This window comes from Salvelinus sp. IW2-2015, linkage group LG32 (genome assembly GCF_002910315.2).
Source record: "Salvelinus sp. IW2-2015 linkage group LG32, ASM291031v2, whole genome shotgun sequence".
Taxonomy (NCBI): domain Eukaryota; kingdom Metazoa; phylum Chordata; class Actinopteri; order Salmoniformes; family Salmonidae; genus Salvelinus; species Salvelinus sp. IW2-2015.
In genome coordinates, this window is record NC_036871.1 from 11197537 (window position 1) to 11214463 (window position 16927).

A 16927-nucleotide genomic window follows, 5' to 3' on the forward strand; every position below is an offset into this window, starting at 1 on the left:
GCATTCTGCAGCGATACGCCACCCCATCTAGTTTGCGCTTAGTGGGACTATCATTTGTTTTTCAACAGGACATAGCCCTTACACAGCCTGGGAGGTGTGTTGGGTCAATTTGACCAATAAGGAGTGATGGAGTGCTGCATCAGAYGACCTGGCTTCCACAATCACCCGTCCTCAACTCGATTGAGATGGATTGGGATGAGTTGGCTGGTTTTCCTTCACTCTGCGGTCCAACAAGTGCTCAGCATATGTAAACTCCAAGACTTTTGGAAAAGCATTCCAGGTGACTACCTCATGAAGTCGGTTGAGAGAATTCAAGAGTGTGCAAAGCTGTCATCATTTGTGTCATTCTCAAAACTTTTGGCCACGACTGTAGCTACTTTAAAGAATCTCAAATATTTTGATATTATACTTTTCTGGTTACTACGTGATTTAATAGTTTTGATGTCTTCACTATTATTCTACAATGTATAAAATAGTACAAATTAACACTTGAATGAGTAGGTGTGTCAACTTTTGACGTGTGTGTGTACTACTGTTCAGAAGTTTGTTGTCACTTAGAAATTTTAAAATTACATCAAGTTGATCAGAAATAGTGTAGACATTTAGTGTTGTAAATGACTAATTGCAGCTGGAATTTTTATTTTATTTATTATTATTATTTTTTTAAATGGATTGTCTACAAAGGCCCACTTCTTTTTATTGGCCAGTCTGAGATATGGCTTTGTCTTTGCAACTCTGCCTAGAAGGCCAGCATCCCGGAGTTGCATCTTCACTGACGTTGAGACTGGTATTTTGCTGGTACTATGTCATGAAGCTGCCAGTTGAGGACTTGAGGCATCTGTTTCTCAAACTAGACTCTCTAATGTAATTGTCCTCTTGTTCAGTTGTGCACTGGGACCTCACTCTCTTTCTATTCTGGTTAGAGCCAGTTTGTGCTGGTCTGTGAAGGGAGTAGTACACCGCGTTGTATGAGATCTTCAGTTTCTTTGCAATTTTTTTGCTTGTTTAATCAGAACAACAGTTTTCAGCTGTGCTAACATCATTGCAAAAGRGTTTTCTAATGATCAATTAGCCTTTTAAAATGATTAACTTGGATTAGCTAACACAATGTGCCATTGGAATACAGGAGTGATGGTTGCTGATAATGGGCTCCTGTACGCGTAGGTAGATATCACCTAAAAAAAATCAGTTTCCGGCTACATTAATCATTTACAACATTAATGATGTCTACATTGTATTTCTGATCATTTTGATGTTATTTTAATGGACAAAAAAATGTGTTCTTTCAAAAACAAGGAAATTAAGTGACCCCAAACTTTTGAGTATGCATGTACAGTTGAAGTCGGAAGTTTACATGCACCTTAGCCAAATACATTTAAAATAAGTTTTTTAAACAATTCCTGACTTTTACTCCTTGTAAAAATTCCCTGTCTTAGGTCAGTTAGGATCACCACTTTATTTTAAAAATGTGAAATGTCAGAATAATAGTTGAGAGAATGATTTATTTCAGCTTTTATTTCTTTCATCACATTCCCAGTTGCTCAGAAGTTTACATATACTCAATAAGTATTTGGTAGCATTGCCTTTAAATTGTGTAACTTGGGTCAAACGTTTTCGTGTAGTCTTCCACAAGCTTCCCACAATAAGTTGGGTGAATTTTGGCCCATTCCCCCTGACAGAGMTGGTGTAACTGAGTCAGGTTTGTAGGCCTCTTTGCTCGCACATGCTTTTTCAGTTCTGCCCACACATTTTCTATAGGATTGAGGTCAGGGCTTTGTGATGGCCACTCCAATATCTTGACTTTGTTGTCCTTAAGCCATTTTGCCACAACTTTGGAAGTATGCTTGGGGTCATTGTCCATTTGGAAGACACATTTGCGACCAAGTTATAACTTACTGACTGATGTCTTGAGATGTTGCTTCAATATATCCACATAATCTTCCTGMCTCGTGATGCCATCTCTTTTGTGAAGTACATGCTCCCACCCCTTTGCTTCACGGTTGGGATGATGTTCTTTGGCATGCAAGCCTCCCTTTTTCCTCCAAACATAACGATTGTCATTATGGCCAAACAGTTCTATTTTTGTTTCATCAGACCAGAGGACATTTCTCCAAAAAGTACGATCTTTGTCCCCATGTGCAGTTGCAAACCACAGTCTGGATTTTTTTATGGCGGTTTTGGAGCAGTGGCTTCTTCCTTGCTGAGCGGCCTTTCAGGTTATGCGGTTATACACTTTTTTACCTGTTTCCGCCAGCATCTTCACAAGGTCCTTTGCTGTTGTTCTGGGATTGATTTGCAATTTTTGCCCAAAGGACGTTCATCTCTAGGAGACAGAATGCCTCTCCTTTCTGAGCGGTATGACGGTTGCGTGGTCCCATGGTGTTTATACTTGCGTACTATTGTTTGTACAGATGAACGTGGTACCTTCAAGCGTTTGGAAATTGCCAAGGATGAACAAGTGTATAATTATTTTTCAGAGGTCTTGGCTGATTTCTTTTGATTTTCCCATAATGTCATGAAGGTAGGCCTTGAAATACATCCACAGGTACACCTCCAATTGACTCAAATGATCTCAATTAGTCTACCAGAAGCTTCTAAAGCCATTACTTAATTTTCTGGAATTTTCCAAGCTGTTTAAAGGCACAGTCAACTTAGTGCATGTCAACTTCTGACCCACTGGAATTGTGATACAGTGAAATAATCTGTCTGTAAACAATTGTTGGAAAAATTACTTGTGTCATGCACAAAGTAGATGTCCTAACCGACTTGCCAAAGTATAGTTTAACTAGAAATTTGTGGAATGGTTGAAAAATTAGTTTTAATGACTCCAACCTAAGTGTATGTATGTCTCTAACACATATTTATCATCTTTTGGTTGCTATAGATGCGATCTAGTGGTTCGTTCAATTAGTTCAATATTTATGGACGCGACCCAGTCGTTCTTTATGTTCCGTTGCTATGCTCGCTGGCAACGTTCTTATGCCTTGCTTGCCAGCTAGCTACAGCTAGCAACACATCCTGGTTGGACCTGCGTTTACAGTGTATCCAATTTGTGGTTGTTGGTTTAGCTTTCCGTAACTTTGTAGCAAGTACGGTCTGCATGTGTAGGCGCATATTGCTTCATGATTGCAAGGTGTACAGATATCTGTTTTTAATATCCATTCTAGAATGCCCTTCTTGCCAATCAGAAACAAGTATTCAACAATTCTGTGGTATAATGAAAAATATAGCAGAAGATGCAAATAATAATTTTCCCACACAACTTGCGTCACGGCAACATGTTAACCGCTGTCATGTAAAGTGATATTTTGAAACGAAGCCCACTTTTCACCTCTTAATTACTCACTCCACCTTTTTAGGGAGCAGGCAAAGGGTCTTTTTTATATTGAGTACTTTCATCATGATACCGTTTCAAATTATWTTTTTGAAAATAATTACATTCTATATTTTCAAAGGCATTCGAGTCTCGTGCTCATATTTCACAACCGCCCTCAAGCTAATAGGTCTATACTTGATTTTAGGTTACATTATTGCACGCTAAATGTTTCTGATTAGTGATGGTATAGCTCATCTATTCAGCGACAAACAGATGAGCTATGCCACCACCTCTTATTTGCCCAGCCAGATAATTAACCAAATATACAGACGAAGATTCAGTGAAACAGACTAGTCACAGGCCTTTGGTCGGGGAGTAGCCCTGGACTACTACGTGACTAAAGAGCAAAATAATCCACTTGTTAAGGTACATAACATGCTGGCAAAATGTTCTCATCAGTGCTAATGAATGAGCCAACTAGACAAGATGGTCATCAGCAGCACTCACTTCTCATCTCAGCTAACATTTGCACACCATAATTGTAGCCTAACCAGTATCCCAACGGTGCAAAATCTATAAGCATACTTATCTTTTGGTTGAAAGAAAAATCAAACATTGATTGATTTTTATCAAGACGTGTCCCCACRCTTGTCTCGAAGCAGTGGAAATAGTTGAACACGCGGTCGGCCATTGCTTCAGATGTTCTATAACAATTGGATGGCTTCGGGAGTTTCCGTAAGCTATAGTTTGATGCCTTCAATTGCATTAGCCTACTTTATTCCAATATTTTCAGCATTCAGTAATATTTATTCCCACAGTAATTCCCACAGTAACACAGTAAAGCAGGAGAGGGAGAGAGACATTAATTTATTTTCGAAAATAGAATGGATAATGTATAGCTACTTATCCATTTCATTATTTCAATCCGTTCTGTTTCTATCCATGATTGCACATCTGTTCTGCTCTTCAGTGGTAGTCCTTAGCATGACCCTCGACCCAGATGTACGTAGCCTAGCGACTAGCCTTCTGTTTAGTGAACTGGATTGAGTCTCCTTATCGACTTGCTCTCTGACGCAATCAGCTCTGTTGTTGTGACGCCGTCCCCTTTGCCTCAGCTCCACTTCAAACGTGTCCATGACTAACACAGCGATAAGGTGACCCTCAACCTGCTCCACTCAATTCACCCAGGGAAAAAAAGCAAGAGGCCCAGTTCTGATACTTTTTTAAATGCTTCCTTTTTTCATCTTTCTTCCCTTCCATCCTTACTTGAGGTCATCACTGATCTCACACTATMGGATCGATGAAAGCAAGGATCTAGTAGATGGCTAGGCCTACATGGTGATGCCCTCAAGTGAGGGGAGAAGCTGAAGATGCATTTTACAAGTAGCCTATTCGAACAGGGCCTACCTACACACTCGAGGACAGAAACTGCTCCTCTCGGGCCTCTGGGAAATTTAGCAGTGAGGTAGAATGAGGGTTTCTGCCGTTGACTGGTTGGGCATTTGGATTAAGTGAAAGATGGGATGGAGTGGAGGAGAACATGTAACGATAGGAACCCAGCTCATTATACTGTTCCTATATTTGGCTTACTTCCCCCTTCATACCCTCAAACCCCCCCCTCCCCCCCCCCTTTTTCTGTCTTCATGAGGGAAGTTGTCTTTTGCGTGCATCCATCCCTGTCTGTCGACAGCACGTGTGTGTGCCATGCCTTCCTCCGTGGTTGTCATAGAAACATTAGAAGGACATCTTCCTCATAGGGTTCTGGGTTTCATTCCACCACTTCTCAACATCCAGCACCATACCAGTGTCTGTATGTGAAAACACCTATGATCTGTGGTTGAAAAAAATAAAGGTTCTTAAAAATATATATMTTTTTGGGGAAACGTGCAACCAGTTTCTAGCCAGAGGGGGGGCATTTTCTTGCTCGCCACGTCACCTCAAATCTGTGTTTTTGAATATCATTGTTTTTAAAATGTTAAGACTTGATGTCATTGGGTATCCCTTTTTTTTTTTATGTAGAAACACTCCGTTTTCACATGTGAACACTGGTATGGTGCTAGAGATGATGAATATGAGGTTGAAAATCAAATCACATTTCAGAACTTGACAGGCCTGCACAGAGCCCTGACTTCAACCCCATCGAACACCTTTGGGATGAATTGGAACGCCGACTGCGAGCCAGGCCTAATTGCCTGATCTTACCAACACTCTTGTGGCTGAATGGAAGCAAGTCCCCGGAGCAACGTTTTAACGTCTAGTGGAAAGCCTTCCCAGAAGAGTGGAGGCTGTTATAGCAGCAAAGGGGGGGGGGGGACGAACTCCATATTAATGCCCATGATTTTGGAAGGAAATGTTGGCCGAGCAGGTGTCAATACTTTTGGTCATGTAGTGTATGTGGTGTACATATAACTAGGGATAAAGTGACAGATAATAAACTCCTGATGAGTTGGCACAAAAAGGGTCAATGCAGATCGTCCGTGTAGCTATTTGCTTAACTATTTAGTGGTCTTATGGCTTGGGGGTAGAAGCTGTTCAGGGTTCTGTTGCTTCGGCGTCTATTGGCCTTCAGTTTCATATGGGTATCAGCTCCATTATATCATTGTGGAATATCATTGTAGCTTCCTTATTTGGAGACCTTTTTTATACTGTAGCTTTAAGATGGATGTATGGAATCAAATGTTCTTGGTTGCGTACACACGGTTTGCAGATGTTATCGCGGGTGTCGCGAAATGCTTATTTTCCTTGCTCCAACAGTCCAGTAATACCTAGCAATAGAGCCCCACAATGGAGGTGTCATAATAACAGGGAAATGGTTCCAATCGATTTTCCACCGTTTTTCCAATAGGGGATTTTAGAAACACTTAAAATAAGGACTGTTTCGTGTAGGTTTACCCTGGCGTGACATTTTGATAACTGAATCTTTCTCGCAGATAAGGTGACTTTTTCAAATGTATTTATTTTATTTTTTATCATTATTTTAGTCTTATCACCCCAACAGATCCACAGATGATGCAATCTCTATTGCACTCAACACTGCCATTTCCCACCTGGACAAAAGGAACACCTATGTGAGAATGCTATTCATTGACTACAACTCTACATAGTGCCCTCAAAGCGCATCAATATGCTAAKGACCCTGGGACTAAACACCTCCCTCTGCAACTGGCTCCTGGACTTCCTGACGGGGCACACCCAGGTGGTAAGGGTAAGGAACAACACATCTGCCACGCTGATCCTCAACATGGGGGGGCCCCTCAGGGGTGTGTGCTCAGTCCCCTCCTGAGCACAGTCCCCTGTTCACTCATGACTGTATGGCCAGGCACGACTCCAACACCATCAAGTTTGCCGATGACACAATAGTGGTAGTTCTGATCACCAACAACGATGAGACAGACTATTGGGAGGTCGTCAGAGACCTGGCCGTGTGATGCCAGGACAATCTCTCCCTCAACGTGATCAAGACAAAGGAGATGATTGTGGACTACAGGAAAATGAGGACCGAGCACTCCCCCATTCTCATCGACAGGGCTGCAGTGGAGCAGGTTGAGAGCTTCAAGTTCCTTGGTGTCCACATCACAACAAACTATCATGGTCCAAACACACCAAGACAGTCGTGAAGTGTGAAATACAACGCAGATTCTCCCTCAGGAGACTGAAAAGATTTTGCATGGCTCCTCAGATCCTCAAAAGGTTCCACAGCAGCACCATCGAGAGCGTCCTGACTGGTTGCATCACTGCCTGGTATGGCAACCGCTCGACCTCCGACCGCAAGGCACTACAGAGGGTTGTGTGTACTGCCCAGTACATCACTGGGGCCAAGCTTCCTGCCATCCAGGACCTCTATACCAGGCGGTGTCAGATGAAGGCCCTAAAAATTGTCAAAGACTCCAGCCACCCTAGTCATAGACTGTTCTCTCTCGCTACCGCACGGCAAGCGGTACATGAGAGCCCAGTCGAGGTCCCAAAACAGATTCTACCCCCAAGCCATATGACTTCTGAACAGCTAATCAAATGGCTACCCATACCCCTCTTTTACGCTGCTGCTACTCTCTGTTTATAATCTATGCATAGTCACTAACTCTACCTACATGTACATATTACCTCGACTAACCGGTGTGCCCGCACATTGACTCTGTACCCGTACCCCCTGTATATAGCCTCGCTTGTTATTTTACTGCTGCTGTTTAATTATTTGTGTCTTTATTTTCTACTTAGCTATTTAAAAAWATATATTTTTTTACTCAACACTTGTTTTACATTTTTTTTCTTAAGGCATTGTTGGTTAAGGGCTTCACTCTAAGGTCTGTTGTATTCGGTGCATGTGACGATTTGATATTTACGCTCAGATTCAAAAATCCCAATTAGCATCAAAGTAGACATCATGCAAGACTACAAATCCCTGCAGGCTCCTGTATGTCTTCTTTAGCTGACACCTTTGCTAAGAGGTATTGTGTCAATTTTAAAGAGATGTTGCCAATTTATACTTTACTACATTATAGCTAACATTAGGTAGTTAATCCAGAGAGATTCTTACCTTCGCCTCGGTTCGGCAGTCTCGTCCAGATCATCATRACATTTGTAGTTTTTTTCTTCTTCTGATAGCCACATTTAGCATTTTGTTTTGGGAGGGTAAATACAGGCATATTGACGAAAGGCAACTTGTCCTAGAGAGATTTACACGGTTATCAAAACGTCAAACCAGGATAAGCCWATATGARACACAGCCCTTATTTGAAGTGTTTATAAAATCATCTGAGGAAAAAGGAGTGGTGAAAAATGATTGAAACCATTTATGGGTACTATGACTCATAATGTGGTACTCCTATATACTCTAAAGTAGAATGAGGAATGTCAGAGTCCGGAATATAAATATACATGTGTGCCCTATTGGAATGAGGAGCCTTGTATGCAATGTCTCAAAAGCAGTGCTCTATTACTGAGACTGTAAAAGTTATTGACTGGGTTTCTAAAGCTGAGTGGAGATCTTTGAAAACGACAAGATTTAAAAAATGTTTTACAATCTGTTTTGTAGAGATTGTGGGCCTGCATGTTTGTGTGTTTACGCACGCGTGTGTTTCTGTGTGTGAGGGAGAGACCTGTCTTCCCACTAATCCCAGGGTAAAGTGGCTTATTTAGCTCCACAGCCCACCCCGGTCTTGAGGAAATGGAGAAACCATAAACCAGACAGCCAGCCTCATGGGCTTTCCCCTGGCCTGGGCCGCGCAGCAAAGTGCTGAGTGTGTCAGCGTTTTCTCTCTCTCTGTGTGTGTGTGTACTCTATCTCTAAGTGTGTGTGATGTGCAAAGAGCCCCCATCTGAAAAGCCTCTTTGACCGACAGTTCTGTGTTTATGTAAAGATACTCTCTCATGAAAATACACTCTTTTGACAAAAATGACATTGTGTGTGTGTGCGGGCATGTTGGTGTGTGTATGTTTTATGAATCTGAATAAGATTAACATACCACTCCATATTTGCCAAACACACACCACATACTTTCCTGTCCACTTCATTCACATTGAGGGTGATATTTTAAATATGAAACCATTCTTAAAATCTCTGTAGCAAATTGAGTTTCAAAACCATGGTGCATATGCAAAAATTCCACTCATTYCGAGGACTAAGATGTCTCTTTTTTTCCCTCATTTGTTATCTATTCCTCCTTCATTGTTCCTCAAGGCCGATGACATGACTTCCCATCAAGCCAACTCCTTGAATGCCTTACTCCTTGAAGTTGGCAGAAAACACTAGTTTTCTCTTTTTACCCTTTAGTGTGTGTGTGTGTGCACGTCACTGTGTTTATACTTGGGATATCGCTTTTCAACAGGAAAAGGACGTCTCAGGGATTCAGGGAGAGTAAGCTGATCCTAGATCTGTGCCTCAGGGCAACTTCCACTGGGAGCCATGTCTGCTGCTGCAGCTGAATACTATCGGTTCACATTTGTCTTGTTTTTCACACACTCAACTTGCATCATTCCATGGGTTGTTTTCTCTGTTGAGGTCTTCTCAGGTCCAACAAGTTCCAAAATGGACCCGGGGCTTACTCAAATAAATAACAATTTAAAATCTGGAAACCCAGTCCGAACAGACCCGAGGACARCCAGACCTGGCCCCGTATAGGCCCGGTCGTGTCCAGATCCGATCCAAGTGAGGGAAGCGGCAGAATAATTAAAATAAAATATTGTTATTAACTGAAGCTGTTGATGCGTACATAGAGATCAGCAGGTGGGGGAGGGGCTGTGCGGTATGTGTGTGAGTGGCGAGAGGAGGGAAAGAGACCACGGCAACCAAGCTGACACGCAGTAGTTACTCTAGCTACTGTAGRTTATTCATCATCCAATGTGATGACATAGTACCTGTTTTGATTSCATCACACCGAGAAGAGAAGCTCGTTACGCTAGCTAGCTGGGTTGGCTATTTGAGGCTACATAGGCTGCGCTTTCCCTAGCCACGTTTTTTTTCAACTCCACAATGTACATCACATCAATGGAGTTGCGTGGAGATGAGCGTGTGGACTGTATCTCCGACTACATCGAGCCGCTGTCAGACGATACTTCAACATGTTTTCATTCTTAAACAATTACCTATGTCCTCTGTAGCTGCCTGCCTTTCTTTCCTTGTGGAAATCCATACTATTTAATAAAACGTTAATCAAATACGTGGAAACCGTGGGTGGGTGTATCGACTAACAGGGACTCTGTAGTTGACGGTACACTCTGCCCACAGTTGTGCAACCCAACTCAGAATGTACATATGGTGGAGTTGAGAAACCCAGCTACGCTACCCGTCCCCATCCTACACAATTACAACACCGACTCCTTTCGAAATATTAAGCAGCAGCCTGTTGGCTCATGGTTGTTGTAGACTATCCTTGTCATTTCACTTTTAATTGCGTAATTTTAATTCCAACTTGCATGCCACGGCACCCAGAGACAAGTGCCACTGACTTGTGGCCGACAATAAGCTACACGTGCCACTCATGAGAAGTTTTCTCTCTACTGTTTGCTTGATAACTCAATATCTATCTCTTATCTGTTGCAGACTCACACCATCTGTTGTACTGATCTTACAACTTTGAACCAGAAKCACACCAACAGACTGAAGATGTTGCTTTCCTAAGAACCAACAGGTAATACATTGCTCTTGTTTGATTCTTGCTTGACCCATTTGATCCTTGAAAGTGAACCTTATTGTTAGTATGTGAATGTGTCTTACCCATGGTTTGGGCGATTTGTAACTGGGTGATTCTTAAGTGTATAGCAGACGGTACATGTACGTTGCTAAATATAATACGCTTTTGTGTTTATCCAAAGCGACTTAGTCGTGCGTGCGTACATTTTTACGTAAGGCTGGTCCCGGGAATTGAATGCACGACCCTGGCGTTACAAGCGCCATGCTCTACCAACTGAGATACAAAGGACCACTGCTCCATTGACCTGATAAGGGGCAGGACCCTTTTCCCAGTATCGTGCCGGCCCAAACTCCTAAGGGGTTGGGTGTACTGCTAAGTCTTCTCTTTCAGTGGGCGCCTTATATAGAAACGCTCACAACACACTCAGTGAAACTAGGTCAGTCGTAACATGTATGAGCCTAGCTCTCTGGTGGTGGTGTTAGCTGACATCTTTGATTATTTGCATTGACCCCGATAAACCAGGTAAATAATGGTGAGGAAACATTGCTGTATGTGGGAATATACATGAGTGCATTACACCACACACACACACACACACACACACACACACACACACACACACACACACACACACACTCCCTCCTCACTGAAAGCCTCTTAAACCTAGTGAATGCAGGGTGAAACCTCAGCGCCTTGCTCCTGTTTACTGTCCAGTGACTGGTGTCCTGAATATTTCAGAGGCAGAAATGCTGTTCACTACCATTTCCTCGGTCCCTCTTCATTTCCGTATGAACTGTAACTCAGTAACATTGTTGCACGTTGCGTTTTAAATTTTGTTCATAAAATCTTATAAGTTTAACTTTTATATAAGATGTGTCATGCTCATGGCTCCAGTTATGCATTTGGTTTGCTTACCTGCTAGCTAAGTGTCTAGTTTGCAAGATAAAGCTTCTTTTTTTTTTTTACAGCAGCAGAGACAATCAATCCCCTCATGGATCAAGATCCCTGCTGCCTGATATTTGTTTTGTGTGTGCAGCAAACCTTTTTGAGATATTGCAATTACCACAGCTAATGAAGTTGAACTTTTATTTACGTTCCCTTGCGCTTGTTAGCATTTAGCTGGCATCCGCTATGGGAATTCATTGGTACTTTTTTAGCATTTGTTAGCACTATTATTATTATGATTTATATATATTATGTTTGGAAAGAAATGGCACTGCCAATGATACCGTATGGTACAGGAACTGTATGAATGTATGCAAATCTAGATACCGACCAACTCTAGTTCTTGCTGTGGTGAAAAATCTAACTATTTTGATAGGCACGAGCTAGCGCATTGATATCCAGTAGTGAATAAGTGAGTGAGGTGAGGGATGCACCGTTTTCCTTATTTTAGAAAGGGGGGGAAGGTCAACAGGGAAGCGGGGATGCACCAGATGGGGCCCCTATAAAATCTGTGAAATCAACTTCATCTATTGAACTTTATTAGAAAATGTATTACTTTGTCCAAGATTATGTTAAGACATGAACAAAATGGTTAAGGGATTTTCCTTAAACTTTCTCAAGAGGCAACGGCACGCAAATGCCCCTCTGTGTGTGCACGTTTGTCTACCACTGTTGTAGTCGTTAATGATGACAACCTTTCCATTTAACAGAAAACGGGTTTCTCAACCTGGCTTTAGAATGTCCAATTTAGTTTTTCTATTAAAGTGCAATTTTGAGAGCGAAACCTGGAAAAACTAAACAAAGAAACAGAATTTTTGCMGAAAAATTGTGGAAATAATGGAATTAGGCGTTGACCCGTTACTGACTTTATTTGTACCATTTAAAAAAAAATCTAATGTATAAAGAGTACAGTGGTCTGGATCTCTGTCATATGTAGCTATAGTCCTCTGGCACAATAGCCAGTGACAATATGCTGTGTTATTACAATTACACAGTTAAACCTGACAACAATGGAAAGCGAGAAAGAAAAAAAAACAATTGCATGGTAGACATTCAACTAATGAAATTGAACAAATGTGTGTGTGTGAGATTTTAGGGGTACTGTGGGATAGCTAGGGGAAAATTCGACGTGTGGCAACAAGGGGTCGTGAGCGACAGACTCAGACAGCAGATGCCAGGATAGAAGGGAGAGAGGGACATGGAGATGGAGGGGTGGAGGCCATCAATCAGATTTAACTGTGACCTGTAACCTTTTACCCCCTTATGACCCTCACAGTCTGGGTGAGTGCGGTCTGTATCACAAGAACTGGGGTTTACTGGAAAATGGAGGAAATGTTTGGGGAGATGGAGAGGGGGGGAGCGTTAGGGAAAGAGCGGAAGAGACCGACGTTGGGAGATGGCGAGAAACAGAGATGGAGGGCGTAGGAGATGGAGGGTCTATACGAATCATAAATTCCATTTCTAGTCCCTTCAGCTATCTGGGACCCCAGAAGCATGTTGACACAGAGATAGACTGTGTGTGAGAAAGATGGAAACATATCAGTTCAGCTCTCAGCATCCTACTCCACTTAAGTGTATCAATTGTAAACCTTAGTAGTACTATTATTTACCTGCTGTCTGTATGCATGCTTCAGTCCTCTGCCCTGAATGATTATAGTCTATAAGCAAGATGACCCATTCTCATGCTGATTATCAAGTAGATCCAGCCGTGGGATTATTTTATTTTTTGAGCGGATGGTATCACTTGGAGCTGATTTTCTGGTGTTTTTACAGTCTTATGTTCGTGCTGCCAGTTGGGGAACCCTGCTGTAGAGAAATTTCCTGTGCCCTTACGTGGTGTTAGAGAACATTTATTCACAGTACAGAGAGACTTAAATTGTGGCTGGCACCCTGAACCCATCAATCTGGTGTGTGTGTGTTTATGTTCACACGTATGGGAGGAAGGACGACGGATGAGCAGTGGGTGAGTCTTCCCTCTGTCCCCCTCTCCTCCCCATCCGTTTCACCCTTTCCAAACTGAAGCTTTCCTCTTTCTGTTTGTTTGCCATCTGTCTGGGGTCACTTTGATGACTGCCAGATGAGCGTCCTCCTCTTTCTCTCCATCCTCCTCTATCCGAATCCTTAGGGCTCTAGTACCCTGCATTGTTTTTCTTATCTCCATTCATCCCCTCCTCCCTTTCTTGCTCCCTTGGGCCTTGTGTTGAACGGTTGGGAGGCTTGGTCTACGACACGTGTGTTGGCAGAAGATGGTTCACACACACTTTCGCTCTCTGGCCTCTATGAGCAGCTTACTGACAATATGGGGTACCCTGGTCCCTATTCTTTCTATGGGGAGAGGGAGGGGGGGGGGGGGGGATTGTCCTGAAGATTAACCCCCTCTCACACTGTAACGAAGCTCACCCTACACTCACCCCTTCATCCCAGCGCACACGCACACACTCTAGTGATGCGTGGGTCCGCTGTTTGTTCACCTGCACCCGCCTGCAATTGCTAATAATCCATCCGCAACTGGCTGACTATATGTGAAAACACGCTGCAAGTCCTGCCTCTCCCATCTCCTCATGGGTTTTAGGAGCATATACCCATGTGAGTGATTGAAAGATGAACTGAGGCCCACACACCAGTCCAGTTGGTGGTGGTAATGCACCTTGAAATTGGTTGCCATCCGCCATATAAAGTCCAAAGAAGAAGAGATTACTAGAAACTAACTCTGTTTACCCTTTTATTTGTGGATTAATTGTCAGAGTAGAGGACCTTGTGCATTTCAGGTAAAATAACAACCCAATGTTTATATCCCGGGACAAATGAGMTAGCAACAGCAAGCTAGCTAGCTAAATTGCCATAAATGTTTCATGCGTTTTGACCTGTCCCCAAATTTAATATAGTTGGTCAGCGTTTTTAATTTGTTTTTATTTCAACCTGCGTGTCCTGATCGCATCAGGAAACATAATGAAACAGTGTGCACGACAATGGAGCGCGACGTGCCTGTTGAGCGTCTTTGTCCCTCCCCTTATTCTGGTCTCGACATTTAAAATGATGCTCGAGACACTTTCCTCACACACATAAGCAGTAACCTCAATTACATTGTCAGGATGTAGCAGTGGTCATTTTCCCTTCAACTGAAATCGTTACGGTTCAGTATTTCTAAACCCCCCCCCCMCCCCCCACCCCCCCTTAAATGCACACACTGAATTGGGGATAGTGTGTAAGTCAATGTTGAGATGACAACCTCACACATCCCATCATAGGGCAGACACTCCTGCAGAGTGCCCCCAAAAGGAAAAGCATAGGAACAGGAAGGAGACCGTTTGGACTCAATCAATGGAGTCCTCACCAGGGACGACTGGTAGACTTGACCACACCCTTATAAATGAAATATTACAGGCGGAGGCGTATTGCATAATTCACTTAGACTACCACAGAGATGAGAAGCGGCTGCTCGGCTATTGAAACCCATTTCATGAAGCTCCAGATGAACAGTTATTGTGCTGACGTTGCTTCTAGAGGCAGTTTGGAACTCGATAGTGAGTGTTGCAACCGAGGACAGATTTTTACGTGCTTCAGCACTCGCTGGTCCTGTTCTTTGCACTTGTGTGCTCCTAGATGTTTCTACGTCACAATTACAGCACTTAGTTGACTTGGCAGCTCTATTAGGGCAGAAATTTGATGAACGGACTTGTTGGGAAGGTGGCATCCTATGACGGTGCCATGTTGAAAGTGAGCGCTTCAGTACAGGCCATTCTACTGTTTGTCAATGGAGATTGCATGGCTGTGTGCTCGTTTATTTTTTAAATATTTTTTATACACCTGTCAGCAACTGGTGTGGCTGAAATAGCCAAATCCACTAATTTGAAGGGGTTGCCATGTCGTGCATGTCTAGCTAATGGGAGGGAAACGGTTCGGTTCAAAGTTGCCTATCTTTGAACACACCGTAGTTACTTTCAACTTCTTTCTTTGAAACAAATATCTGAAACACACAAGCGTTGGTAATGTATATTATGTTTAGCCTACGGTGACTGCCTACATTGTCGGCCGTTTAACCTACGTGGGCTAGCCTCCGTGGCTATAATGGCTAACAGTGAGTAATTTTAGTGTGTGTGTTGGGGAAAGGTAAATGGGGTTAGAAGTATATTTGACTCAGTTGATCYGCAGCGAGGGCTTGTGTTTTTACAGTGCTACGCGTTTCCCCTTTACCTCGCTCCACAGTAGTGGGCTGAGGTGGGACTGGGAGGGTGAAAGGGGGCGATTGAGTAGTCTGCGTGTGCGGTGCAGAGAGGTGGAGGTTCAGGCCCGGTGTGGTGTCAGTTAGTGCTCCCCGGTGGTCCGCGTGGCCCAGGAAATAGGAAGTCCACTCAGATACTCTGTGCCTCATTCATGACGATGGAACACTCACACTGTCTGTGCTGCTGCCGGAGGGATGTGTGTGTATGTACTGTGTCTTGAGCTGAACTTTTTTATTAGGTCTGTCTATGGCAGGAAAAATCTGTCAAACTGTGTGTCTGGAATGGAGCACATAAATAACTGTTTAAATGCCACTATGTGTATGAAATCTGTTTGTATTACGTTGTGTGTTTAGATTCTGCATAAAGGCATGATTTGTATGTGTATATACCATATGAGTAAGTATGGTTATGTTAATATAGGCTTAGACTATATGATTGTAGAAGTGTGTTCTATCCGTGTGTGTGTATTTTATGCGTTTGCTGCGTGTCTCTCGGTATCTGTATGGTAGGTTGGTTGGGCTCAGATGGGGTGAGGGAAATGAAATGGGCGTGTTCCCCCCCAGCTGCCCGTCTGTCTGGTCTCCGTCGGTAACCCTGCTTGATGAGATCAGAGGGGTTTGGCTTTCAGCATGAGGCAGCCAGCCTTCCCGCTTATCCTTGTCCTACTGTCTCGCGCTCTCTCTCYCTCGCTCACTCACTCACTCTGTGCTGAACTGAAACTAACTCTGAAGAAGAAGAGTGCTCGATAGCGACAGGCGACGGACGCCACGGCAACAAGAGTCGCCGAGGGCAGTAGCGATAGCGGCCGGACGGCTTAGCTTCTGCCAGGCAGGGTGGGAAGAGAGGGTGGGTCACCGCTCTAGGGAGAGGGTGTCTTTTCCCTCAGCAGGACTCAACTGGCTTCTTTCTGTTCTCCTCTTTTCTCATCTGTTCTTTMCACAACGGAGAGAGGGAGAGCTTTTATCACCGCTCTTCTCTTGATTCGTTTTTTTTATCGGCTTTGAGGTGGAACAGGAGACACGGAGTTTCACAGAGAAGAGCTACACTGCTGTTACTACTGTAAGCGGCTTGTTTAAGACTGTGTTAGAGATAGCGCATGGTAGCGAGGTGGATGGCTTTTGTGAAAGTTACGTTTTTGTGTGCGTGAATGAGGGATGCCGATACCTCGTGATGCACTCTGTACTGTTTATTTGACTATGTACTCCTTAACAAAGAGTTAATTATTCTCGGTGTGTGTGCGTGTGGCATCCTGCATCTCTCTCATGGCTCACCAGATTTCTCCCAGATGCTGCGTGTTTCCTCTCTTCCCTGTC

At 43.3% G+C, this 16927-nt stretch overlaps 1 protein-coding gene across 3 annotated transcripts in view; it reads left to right on the forward strand.

Annotated features, from left to right (window-relative positions):
- LOC111957037 (SPRY domain-containing SOCS box protein 4-like) overlaps positions 1-16927 on the forward strand; it is an 88351-nt gene that overhangs the window by 17477 nt on the left and 53947 nt on the right. For 2 of the 3 annotated variants that reach the window (XM_023977749.2, XM_023977751.2), the window contains exon 2: positions 10356-10443. The gene's annotated coding sequence lies outside the window, so the exon portion shown is untranslated. Of the gene's footprint in view, positions 1-10355; positions 10444-16254; positions 16674-16927 lie in introns of those variants that run through there. The other variant, XM_023977750.2, reaches the window with a different exon arrangement.